Genomic DNA, 10619 nt, shown 5'->3' on the forward strand with positions numbered 1-10619 from the left:
AGGTCTCTCGGGTAACTCTGTACACACACAAACATATCCAAATAATAACTTCAGCACTTATTTCACAGCTAGCAGAGGCTTTGTCACTAAAAAGAACCCTGGTTAACAGTCTCTGAGAAGTGGGCAAGATATAAATGACCTTTGTCTCTATAATCTACTAGTCTACGTGGCTCTAGGTTGAAGCATACTGGTAGAAAAGGTGAAGAAGCTACAGCAAAGTGGCATAATTATACTAGCTATCCTACTATATGTGTCAGTGAAGTTTCAGGGATCACTGGATTTAAGTGAAAAGTAATATTAATTTAAGGTCTGTGGACAATAAAATTCACTCTCTAGGATTGTCAGTCTGAGACATTTCATCAATATAAATCCCCTTCACTTTTTTAAAAGCAAGGACAGAAGGGAGGACCATTGACATTGTGCATGAATTACAAATTACAGTGATAAGGACCTGGATTGAAAGAATTTGACTACAATTTGATGTAATGTACTTTGTTGGATAAGAGGGAGCCTAGCTAATAAAATGCTAAACTCATACTGTTAGAAGCTGAGCAGCCTCAATCCCAAATCACTTCAGTGGAAACAAATCTATTCAGTCTCTCATAGGGATGGCCTTGAAGAACTTTCCATTTTCTAATCCCTCCCCTACTTCCCCTTTCTGCCCAATCCCTGTCTGCTTTTGCCTTTGTTCTTTTACAAAGATCAAGGTCTTGCTTTGTATAGAAATAATGTGTGTTAAATATATTATGAAATAAATAAGCAAGCTAAAATTTTCCACTAAGTACTGCTGATAAATTAGAAGGTGAAGAGTAGGAGACAGGGGCCACTGTTGACATCAGAACCATTAACAGAACTAGAACTACCTCCAGAAAAAGGGTAGGAAGGAGACCTCAATGGGGCAACAGAATCAGAGAGCTTGCACAAGGTAATAGAGAAGTACAGCAAAGGGAACGGACCAGAAGAGGGATAGATGTCAAAGTCTCTGTTGGAGCAGCAATGTTCTTCTTCCTCACATGTCTCTACACCACATTTGACTGTTTTGTTACACACTTGTGCTTTTTTATTGTACTTTGCGAGATTTTTTATTATACGTGCACCTTCAAACATCGGGCATTGCAGCAGGTGTTGCATAGACTGAAGCTCTGTGCCACACAGGTGGTTGAGCCAATAGTATAGCCCCACTTCCTTAGTTCTTTGGAGCATCCAGTTCCAATACATAGGAGACTTTGCCACCTTTGTCATGGTCCATCAGCCCCTGGTGGTAAGCACTCAGCCACTGGAATGTCCATTTTTTCCATTGTCAGTTGTTTCTTCAGCCTCTAATTCCACATCTGTAGTCATGTCCTCTTGGGTGTGGCACTGAGAGGTTGGGTGCTGGCGAGGAAGCTCATGTGTGACTTCAGAAGTTTGTGTGCTGCAGGATGGTTGTACAGTGGGTATCTCACATCATTATTCTATCCTGATGGCCACTGTTCTTCTGATGTCAGATGGAGTGATGCCAGCCAGCAGGTATATACTGTTTAGGCTGGTAGGCTTCAGACATCCTGTGATGCACTGGCATCTAGCATTCAGAATGGGATCAAGGCACTCAGCATGGATGGATCTCTCCCACACAGGGTGTGCATACTTGGCAGAGGAGAAGCTAAGAGCCAGAGCAGTGGTTCAGATGGTTGAGGGGCTAGCTCCCCATTTCAAGTTGGTGAGCTTGTATAGAACATTGTCATGAGTGCTCACCTTTGCTTTTGTCTTCATGATGTGTTCTTTGTATGAGAGGATTCAACTGAGGGTGACTCCAAAGTAAACAGGATTTGGACAGTGAGATAGTGGGGTCCCGGACCATATAATGTTGAGCTGGCAGTTAGCCTCTTGGTTTTTCAGATGGAAGGCACATGCTTGTGTTTTTGCTGGGTTGGCACGCAATTGGTTTTCAATGTAGTATGAGGTTAGACCAATTAGTGCCTCGCTTGGCCAGTTAGTGCATTGCTTCCCTTTCCAATGGTCAGAGTCAGTGTTCTGGGCTGCTATACACAGGTCATCTACATAGATGAAACATTTTGTTTCCAGATCAATTGGTTGGTCACTCATATAGATGTTATATAACAGCAGTGCAAATACGCTTCCTTAGGGGTGGCCATTAATCTGTTGCTTCCATTGTCTTTGTTTCCCCTTCAAGTCAAGCCAAGTCAAGTCAGTCCTGAGGCCACTGTGACCACTGGGGAACCTTAAATGCTGTAAGGTGGTGCTCCTAGTTTAGGTGAGTTGCTTTGCATTATTGGTTATTCTTCGGAGTGACCTGGTACGCTTGTCTCCTTTCCAGGTATAGATGGTTGTTGGCTTGCGGGGAACTCATCTGCCCTTTGACAGGCCTTGTTTTTAGTCCTGCTCGGTGTCTACATACTCTCCTTACCCAGGCTAGCCCAGGTGGGGGTGCCAGTTTAATCATGGACATCCTGACCGTGGAACAGGCTATATTGGTTTACATGGTACCAGAAAGCAAACCAAGAGAGGTCTGATTTGATGAGGGCTTCTCATCCAGTTTGACAAAAAAAATTTGTTTTTGAGCAGGGTTCATATTAGCTCTGTAAAGTATAGATCTTCTGTCATTTCCAGGGTCTTGTGAAGGGCTCCTCAGTGGTTAACTGTATTGTTGTTAGGTCAGCAAACACAGCTCCAGTTATTTGGCCTCTTTCAGAAGTGGCAGCAATGGTGATGATTTAAATTTGTCCAATTTACCACCATAGATGCAACCTCAGAAGATGTTCTAGAAGCAGTGTTGAATAATAAGCCAAATGATAGGAAGCACGTGTAGGAATAGTACAGGAAGATTTGGGGCACAAAAGTTAAGGAGAAAGATATTAAAATGATCCTTCTTCAGAAAAGAAGGCAGTACCTCATATTCAATATAAATCATAACAAGTAAATATTTCCCAGATCATTTTCCCTTATAAAGCAGTTACGGCAGGCATGGGGAGTTACTGTGTGTTTAGAAGGGGACAGGCCTATAGTTCCTCTATTTATCTATTCTAGGAAAACGTTGGGCAACTCCTGATTAGCAACAACTTTTCAACAGTCTCTCAGGTCAGAATGACCCTGCCATGATTTGCTTTGATTTCCCCTCAGAAATCCTGTTCTCTACATACAGTTTTTTGTGCCTGTGTAGCCAAGACTTGGGTGATGACTTGTGATTTCAACCTCCTAACAACACCTACATGGCGTTCATTATCTCGGGCACTATTTCATGCAATGATTTTTGGCAAGAGTCTCCATCATACTCATGGTGTTAAAAAAATGCCAAAAACATAACACAATTGGAACTTTATTAAGGAAGATTCAGGCAGACTCTGAGCAACTTCCTAAATGTCAAAGATGTTTGCTTCCTCTGCTGTTCTTATGCTAGCAAACATAGAATCAATTTTACATTAATTCTGTTTACTTGAAAATAAATATACAATAATAATCTCACCTGACCCTCTCTATATGCTATAGCTTCTTTAGTTACTGCCACTATTAGGAATAAACAATAGGAATAAACTACAATTTATTCCACAATAGGAATAAACTACGCATAAATTGATCATTACAGGTGCAGCCTAAAAAAAATACAGTGCAACAGGAAATGATTATTGGCTTCACATAACCTTGCCTATTCTGGCACCCAGTTAAAATTCCCCCACTTCTAATATTCTTTAACTTGCTGGCTCATTTCGTCTGTTAGTTTTTCACTTCTCTGGAACTACTGTTTTGAAAAGTTTTCCCATCACTGCAGGTTCACAAAACTTTCTTCACCTCTTTTTTCACTTGCATCTTCTAAGGACTTTTGTCATCCTAGTCACAGAATATATTTTTTCAAGAAGATACTGATGCTCAGGTTGTTCATTTTAGCCTGGAACCAAGCACCTTATTGTCACATATTTGTTTCCAGAAATAGGATGAGAACAGATGAGAGTTCTCACCTGTTTGTGGCAGCCCACCAAACTCTACGAGCCATCTATAATTTAGCACCCTGAAATAGAAAATGATTTTTGACAAATAAAAATAAATAATGCATACCTTCAGGAAAAAGGTTGATGGGACGAGACGCACTGCTTTTGCAACAAGTCATAAACACTGGTGCCCAATTAAGAGGCTGTAGATACCGTATGCCTTTTGGTATAATAGACTCAAAGGCTGGATCCAGACGTGCAGCCATGTGTGTTTTGTGGTGCTGCAAACCTCTTTGCAGCACCACAAACCACATGAGTTGCACATTAATCAGTGTTCAGCACTGCTAGTTATCAGTGCCAGGGCAACATTTGCTACCAGGATTTCCCAATAGCAAAAAAAATAATCCTGGCAAAAAATGGTGCAACCTGCACCAAAGTGGTGAGTTTAAGTGTCCTCCAGCTGAGAGAGGCATAAGGCCTACATCTCACATTTCCTGGGCAAGTGCTGTAATCACAAAGTTATTAGGCAAAAGCTGGGCACCACTAGCGCTCTCATGTAATGAACTGCATACATGGGGTGAGTACTGACAAGTATGCACATGCGGTTTGCAGTGCCTCAAACCCATTTAAGGCACTGCCAATTGCACATATGCACTCATTTGCCACACTGCAGATTTGTCAAATCCCAGTGTCAGAAAAAAAAAAAAAGCCTCAAAAACAGAGCTTGGCTGGCCAGAGCCACACTCTGGATGCCATCTAGGCTCCAAGCATCCAAATCACCACTGCTGCTGCCCTGGGAGGCCCCCAGGACCACAGGTAAGGCTACAGGGGCAGGCACAGGTGATGGCTTCAGTCTCCCCTACCTCACCCAAAACAATTTGCCCTGCATTAACCCCATATGGAAGGGCATGAAAAGTGATAAAAAGCAGTGGAACAAATTTGGGCTGCAGCTATTTTTGCCATGGCAAGTAGTGCTTGCCCCAGCATTGGGGGAGGGAGGGGGGGTACCATGCTGTCCATGTTAGGCATAGTTTGTAGCTGCCTAAAGAATTTGGACTTTATATGGACTTTATACACCTTCCAGAACCTGCAGCTTCATTAGAGACACTTAAGTATCTTTTCAGGCGAAATGGAGGAGCTTATCAAATCTTGACATCTAAGTTGCTTTGCCAATACTGAAGAGGAGTATGTGTGTATGTGTTGGGGGGGGGGGGGGGGAGGCAGTCAATCTGGATCACTTTTTTTTACAGAGGCATCCACATTCTTCCCAAGTCCCTAGGCGCCTGCAGGGTTGTTTTAAATCTGGTCCTAAACATAAATCTTGGAGAGATTCATGTGATATGAAGGAAAGTAGAATGCCAGGGATTGTACTTCAGAATTAGTTAGAAGTCCAGGAACTGAAGAGGTAATAAGTAGAATAGTTTTTATCACAGAAAGGCCCCAGCTGAAAGGAAGTAATAGATAAAATGAAGGGCATGTGTGCACAGCACTTTAAAGTGGGCTAAATGCTTTTGCACCACTTTAATGATATTGGTGTTTGCATGCCTCGGCGGCATGTTGCACATTAATTCCAGCTGCTGTAGGAAATTGGGCAGCATAATTTGCCTTAAATGACTTGGGGCACAGCAAACTAAAACTCCTTTGAGGAGTTTTACTTTGCTGCCCCTACAGCCACAGAGCAAAGTACCGGGCTCCGTGCAGCTCCATGGCTCTGCATGAAGCCCTGCGGGCAGCCTGGCAGCAGCCCAGGAAAGCAGTCTCTGCCCAAGAAAAGCAGAGAGCCTGATCACCACCCCCTGCTGGAGCCTGCCTCATTGTCTGAGCTGCCCAGGAGCACAGTGCTTTCCTCCGTGGCTGTGGTGTCCCCAGGGACTGCTTGAGCCGGGTGCCTGTGGGTGGGTACCACCTGGAGGGGCTGCTGCTACTGCCATGGAGGAAAGCACTAGCCCCCGCACAGCCCAGGGACCGCTCCACCAACCAGCAGCTCATCATTGCCTCCCCGCTGAAGAGGCAGGTAAGGTGTGTGCACAACATGGGGGTTTAATCAGCCCTAAATTGAAGTGGTGTTTTTTAAAACCCACTGCTTCGATTTAGGGCCCCTGTTTCATCTACATATGCCCATATATTGTAGTAGATTGCATAGGTCTTAGAATGAAGATTGCAACGTGCACAGGTGTTTGCTGGTGCTATTTTACTCAGACCTAGATTAAATTCTTAAGGCACCAAGTCACAGCCGGCTTTTTCAATCTCAGGTCCAGGCTACTCATTAGTGGTTAGATCTGTGCAACCAAGTGCAACTGACTGTTACTTTCCTCCTGGCCATTGTGAATTATTAATTGCTGTTTATTTCTGAATATGTAACTCCTTGGAGAGTTTCCTTAAAACAAGTGTCACACTAGGAAAAGATCCTTGAGCTACCAAGTTTCTATTTCCAGGCTTGTCATTCAGACACATCTGTTCACATATAACATAATTTCAGAGACAATTAAGCTGTCTACAAGATCAACTTTACAAATATGATTCTCTATGACAATAGCAACTCACAGGTGTGATACAAAATTTATTTAGCCATAAAAAGAATCCACACACAGAGCCAGGTTTTCAAAGAGATCATCTCTCAGTTAGACAACAAAATAAAGAGTTAAGTGTCCAAAGAGTTTCTTATTTCAGGTGTGAATGTCTTCTGAAAATCACAGTAAAAATCTGCACATCAAGTACTTTTGTAAAATCCACAGTTATTTCAGTGCCTGAACTGAAGTTGGGCTCTTTGTAAAATCTGTCTCTATCTATGGGTGCTGATCATTTGAACATCTGGCCTGTTGCATGAAAACCCCTTTCCACTCTCCTAGAATTAGGAGTAACACTTTGAGAATAAGAATCTATATGATTTCTCCTGGTTGAATTCATGTCTGCTTGTACCTCTAGAAGGTGATTTACAAGAAGCACTGAAATAATGAAATGCTATCCCTTTGCTAGACACATTACAAACAAATCAATTCATGTAAAGGAAGTCAATATAATTTATTTCAATTAATATATTAATGTAATTTAATCTTCCCAGATGAAATAGAGATACCTCAACAAAATAGAATGATTATAGCTTAACATATGACTCTCTCATTAGAAGAGAGAATATTAATAGTAGTTCATTTGTGATTTATAGTCAATGAATGATATTTTGAAAAATGCAAGACACTAATTTCTTTGGCATGTAAGTCACATAGGGTGCATCTATGCGAGACATTTTACTGTACAGTAGTATAGTTTACTGCACAGTAAGTGTACCCACCTACACATGCACACACTTAGTTGCACAGTAAAATTTGCTAATCACAAGTAAATTTACTAGCTGCAAATGCAACTAACAAATTTACTTGTGATTACTAGCTGTGTAGGTGCGCTCATATAGACACCTGACCAGGATCAAATCTGTTCCCAGCCAGCTGACCCTTGAGGGGCGGGGATTGCTCCACACTTGTGGGAGCTGCCTGCTGTGGGGCAGGCTCTGCCACTGAATGCCAGGCAGGGACTATGTCCCCCTGCCCTAGCAGCATGGAGCTCCAAGCCCCCACTCTGAAATTGCGATCTGGGACCTGGGGTTGGGAGATCCTTATCACCATCATGATCATAGAGAGGGGGCTGGGAGTTCCTTATCTCCCATCCTGAGCTCTGCAGCTGTGGAGCTTAGGTGGGGGGATAAGGAAGCAGGCTGCCTGCAGCCAGCATCCAGTGGCCCACCTGCTTCAGGGGAGTGAGTAGAGATGAGAGGCTTGGCTGGCAGCTGCCTGGGCTTGGGCCTTCCTGGCACACTTACCATGGTCCTTGGGTACCTGTGCACACCGAACCCCTAATCTGAGGCTGTGCAATGCACGGCCCCTGGTGCAAAGAATCTTATCTCAGAAATGTTGCAAACACTGACAAATAGCTTTTTTTCTCATTGCTCTGCAGGTCCTGCAGCTGCACATGGGGGAGAGGCCACAGTTGGCAGCCAGGATGCAATCTCAGGGTTGCTGCTGCCCACAGCCAGGGCCCTATGGATGTGCTGGCTTTGCCAGAAAAGAACCCAGAACTGCATCGTCCTTCTGGAACGGCTGGTGATAGCATCAGAGGATTGTCTGGTGGATACATGAGTCTGGTGGGCAGAGGACATGGCCCACAAGGAGGCGTGGGATTGGTGCAAGAAGGTGCAGGACCAGATGGATTAGGAATTCCAGGCTCAGCTCCTGGCCTAGGAGCACGAACAAGTAGAGACCCTGCGGGAGCAGAACATGGCTCTGAGCAAGGCAGTACAGGCCACAATGACCACTGGGTGCTGGACACCATCCAGGCCCTGGTGGCTGCCTTCATGCTGCCTGATGCCCAGGCCCTGAGCCTAGCCCAACTTGCCCCCTAGCAGCTACCCCTGCTCAGCAACAGGTCCCCCGATGGGCCTGGGAAGAGGTCCAGTGCTATCTCCACCAGCCAGGAGTTCCCTCCCCAGGGTACAGGTCTGACCTAGGCACCAGTTAAAGTGGGCCTGGCAGGGGTCCAGCTGGCCTGTGTGGGACTGCATTAGCCAGGGAAGCAGTGGGTAGATGGGGTCCCTGATGAGAAGGGGTGGGACCACCACAGCTGCGGGTCCGATGCCCCCAGCATGAAGCAGCTGCTCTCCACCAGGACTGGCCACAGGACCTAAAGTGTCCTACCAATCTAGGTGTAGCAGGAGCAGCTCTAGGAGATCCCAGAAGGTGGCCCAAATCATCTGGAATGCCTCCAGCCACTGCTTCTCATCCCAGGTGGTTTGGACAATGTGCAGCCACCAGCCCTGTCTGGCTCAGCAGGCCCAGAGGCAGCAGGGCTGGAGATCCAGGAGGGCAAAGGCAGCCCTGGTGGTGGCATCCAGCAGCCCATCGTCGGCATCCCTGCTGGGGTCTAGCCAGTTCACAGGGTCCAGGTGGCAGCTACACAGTGGTGGCAGTGGTGGCCCTGGTGTGCTGCAGCCAGGCAAGTGGTTGCTGTACTTAGGGGAGCTGGGAGAGCTCAGATGAACACGGGCCAGCTGGCAGTTAATGAGGTGGGCCAGCAGAGCCAGTGCTGTAGCCAGCAGGAGCCTGGGATGCTGGTTGTCATTGCCAGGGGCAGGAGCTGAAGCAGCCATAGTATGGGGAGGCAGAGGCAGCAAGGAGAGAGCTGTTATGTACTGCCCCTGTGCTGTGCACATTGCTTCTGGCCAGGGAAGTGGCTGGCCAGGGAGCAGAGAACAGGACTGGCTTTACAAGATGGCTGCTGGCAGCTGCAGCTGGAGCCTCAAGCTCCCTCCAGTGGCAGCAGGGACCCATTGCAGGGCCACAGGAACTGGCACCAGTTGGCTGCTAAGAGCAGCAAATCTGCTGCCATGTCCCTGCATATGTAGATGCCTGCCTGGAAGCATCTTGCAAGTAAACTGATCTCGGAACAAATACGTGTGTGGACATGCCAGATATGTGTCAGTGGCTGAGTAAACCTTAAAAATGTACTTCAAGATGCGTTATCAGAAAAGTAGTCAGAACAATTCTAATCCACTACCATATGATCCTTAAAAACAATTATTTAAGATATCAGATCACAATTGCTTTAGATTCCCTTTGACCCAGTTATGCCCCAGTAATACAGTTATGTTGCTGTGATGAGATTACCAAAGCAATCAGGTAACACTCTGAATGCTGAAATTATACCAACTTCACTGTGGCTTGATGATGTTAAATTATGTTTTATGCAATTCAATAGAAGGCGGTTTCCTCAAGATATCCAAGGAGATAGCTACTAATTAAATCCTATCTGTGGTAAAAATGTTTTATACATGCTGTGTCTTACCATATCTTAGACAATGCTACTAGAAGTCCTGCTTGCAACCGATATAATGTGCATGAATAAGCACATATATTAAGCATACAAATTTGTGTCTTCACCTCCAACATGGAAATACGTGGGAGATGAAAAGGGTTCTTCTGTGCAGCATACTTCCCTTGAGAGCCGTCCGAGAATTCTTTGTGCCTTTTCAGAAAAAGGGGTGTGCCCTGACAAGAAGTAAAACAAACAGAAGCATTAGCCACAGGGCAGATAGACCATAACTGCTTTGTAATGCTCTGGTGGAGTGGGCCATGGAGTTGATGGCATGCCAGTAGCATAGCACATGGGAAGAGACAAAGCCAGACTACTAAAGTTTTCTCACCAATCTCAGCTACCAATTATAGCCACTTGTGGGAGCAGTTGGGCACAACTCAGAGCATCTCTGAAGAGGTGTTAATTGTTTTGGTCCCAGGAACAAGGATGTATTAAAGTGTCGGGCACAAGAAAGTTGCACTTGAATCAGCTTTTTAAAAGATGGAGTCAAGCCAGGGGTTTTCAACCTGGTTTAACAAGTGTACCCCTTCTGTCTCAAAGTTTCAGCTCATGGGCCCCTTTATCTTAAAATTATTTCGCCCCCTCTCCTGCCCCCTCAACAGGTAAGTGTGTAGGGGAGGAGAAAATGTTGGGGGGGTGGAGATCGAGTTCCCTGCAGTGAGGGAGGGAGTGGGGCACAAGTTGGACAGCAGCTGGAGTGAATGGGGCCCTGGTCAGGCCAGGTCATGGGACAATCAGAGCCCAGGCAGCTCATCTGAGGGGGGAGCTTCCACTGCTGCACACACCCTGGCAGAGGCCCAGGGGGCATGTGCCCCCCCCCCCAATCTGTGCATG

General features: G+C 45.6%; 1 long non-coding RNA gene across 1 annotated transcript in view; it reads left to right on the forward strand.

The window, feature by feature from the left end:
* LOC132248500 (uncharacterized) overlaps positions 1-10221 on the forward strand; it is a 49379-nt gene extending 39158 nt beyond the window's left edge. Inside the window, exon 3 of the long non-coding RNA XR_009459698.1 lies at positions 7872-10221. This is a non-coding gene — a long non-coding RNA (uncharacterized LOC132248500). The remainder of the gene's footprint in view (positions 1-7871) is intronic.
* Positions 10222-10619: the final 398 nt, after the last annotated feature.

Source organism: Alligator mississippiensis, chromosome 2 (assembly GCF_030867095.1).
Source record: "Alligator mississippiensis isolate rAllMis1 chromosome 2, rAllMis1, whole genome shotgun sequence".
NCBI lineage: Eukaryota > Metazoa > Chordata > Crocodylia > Alligatoridae > Alligator > Alligator mississippiensis.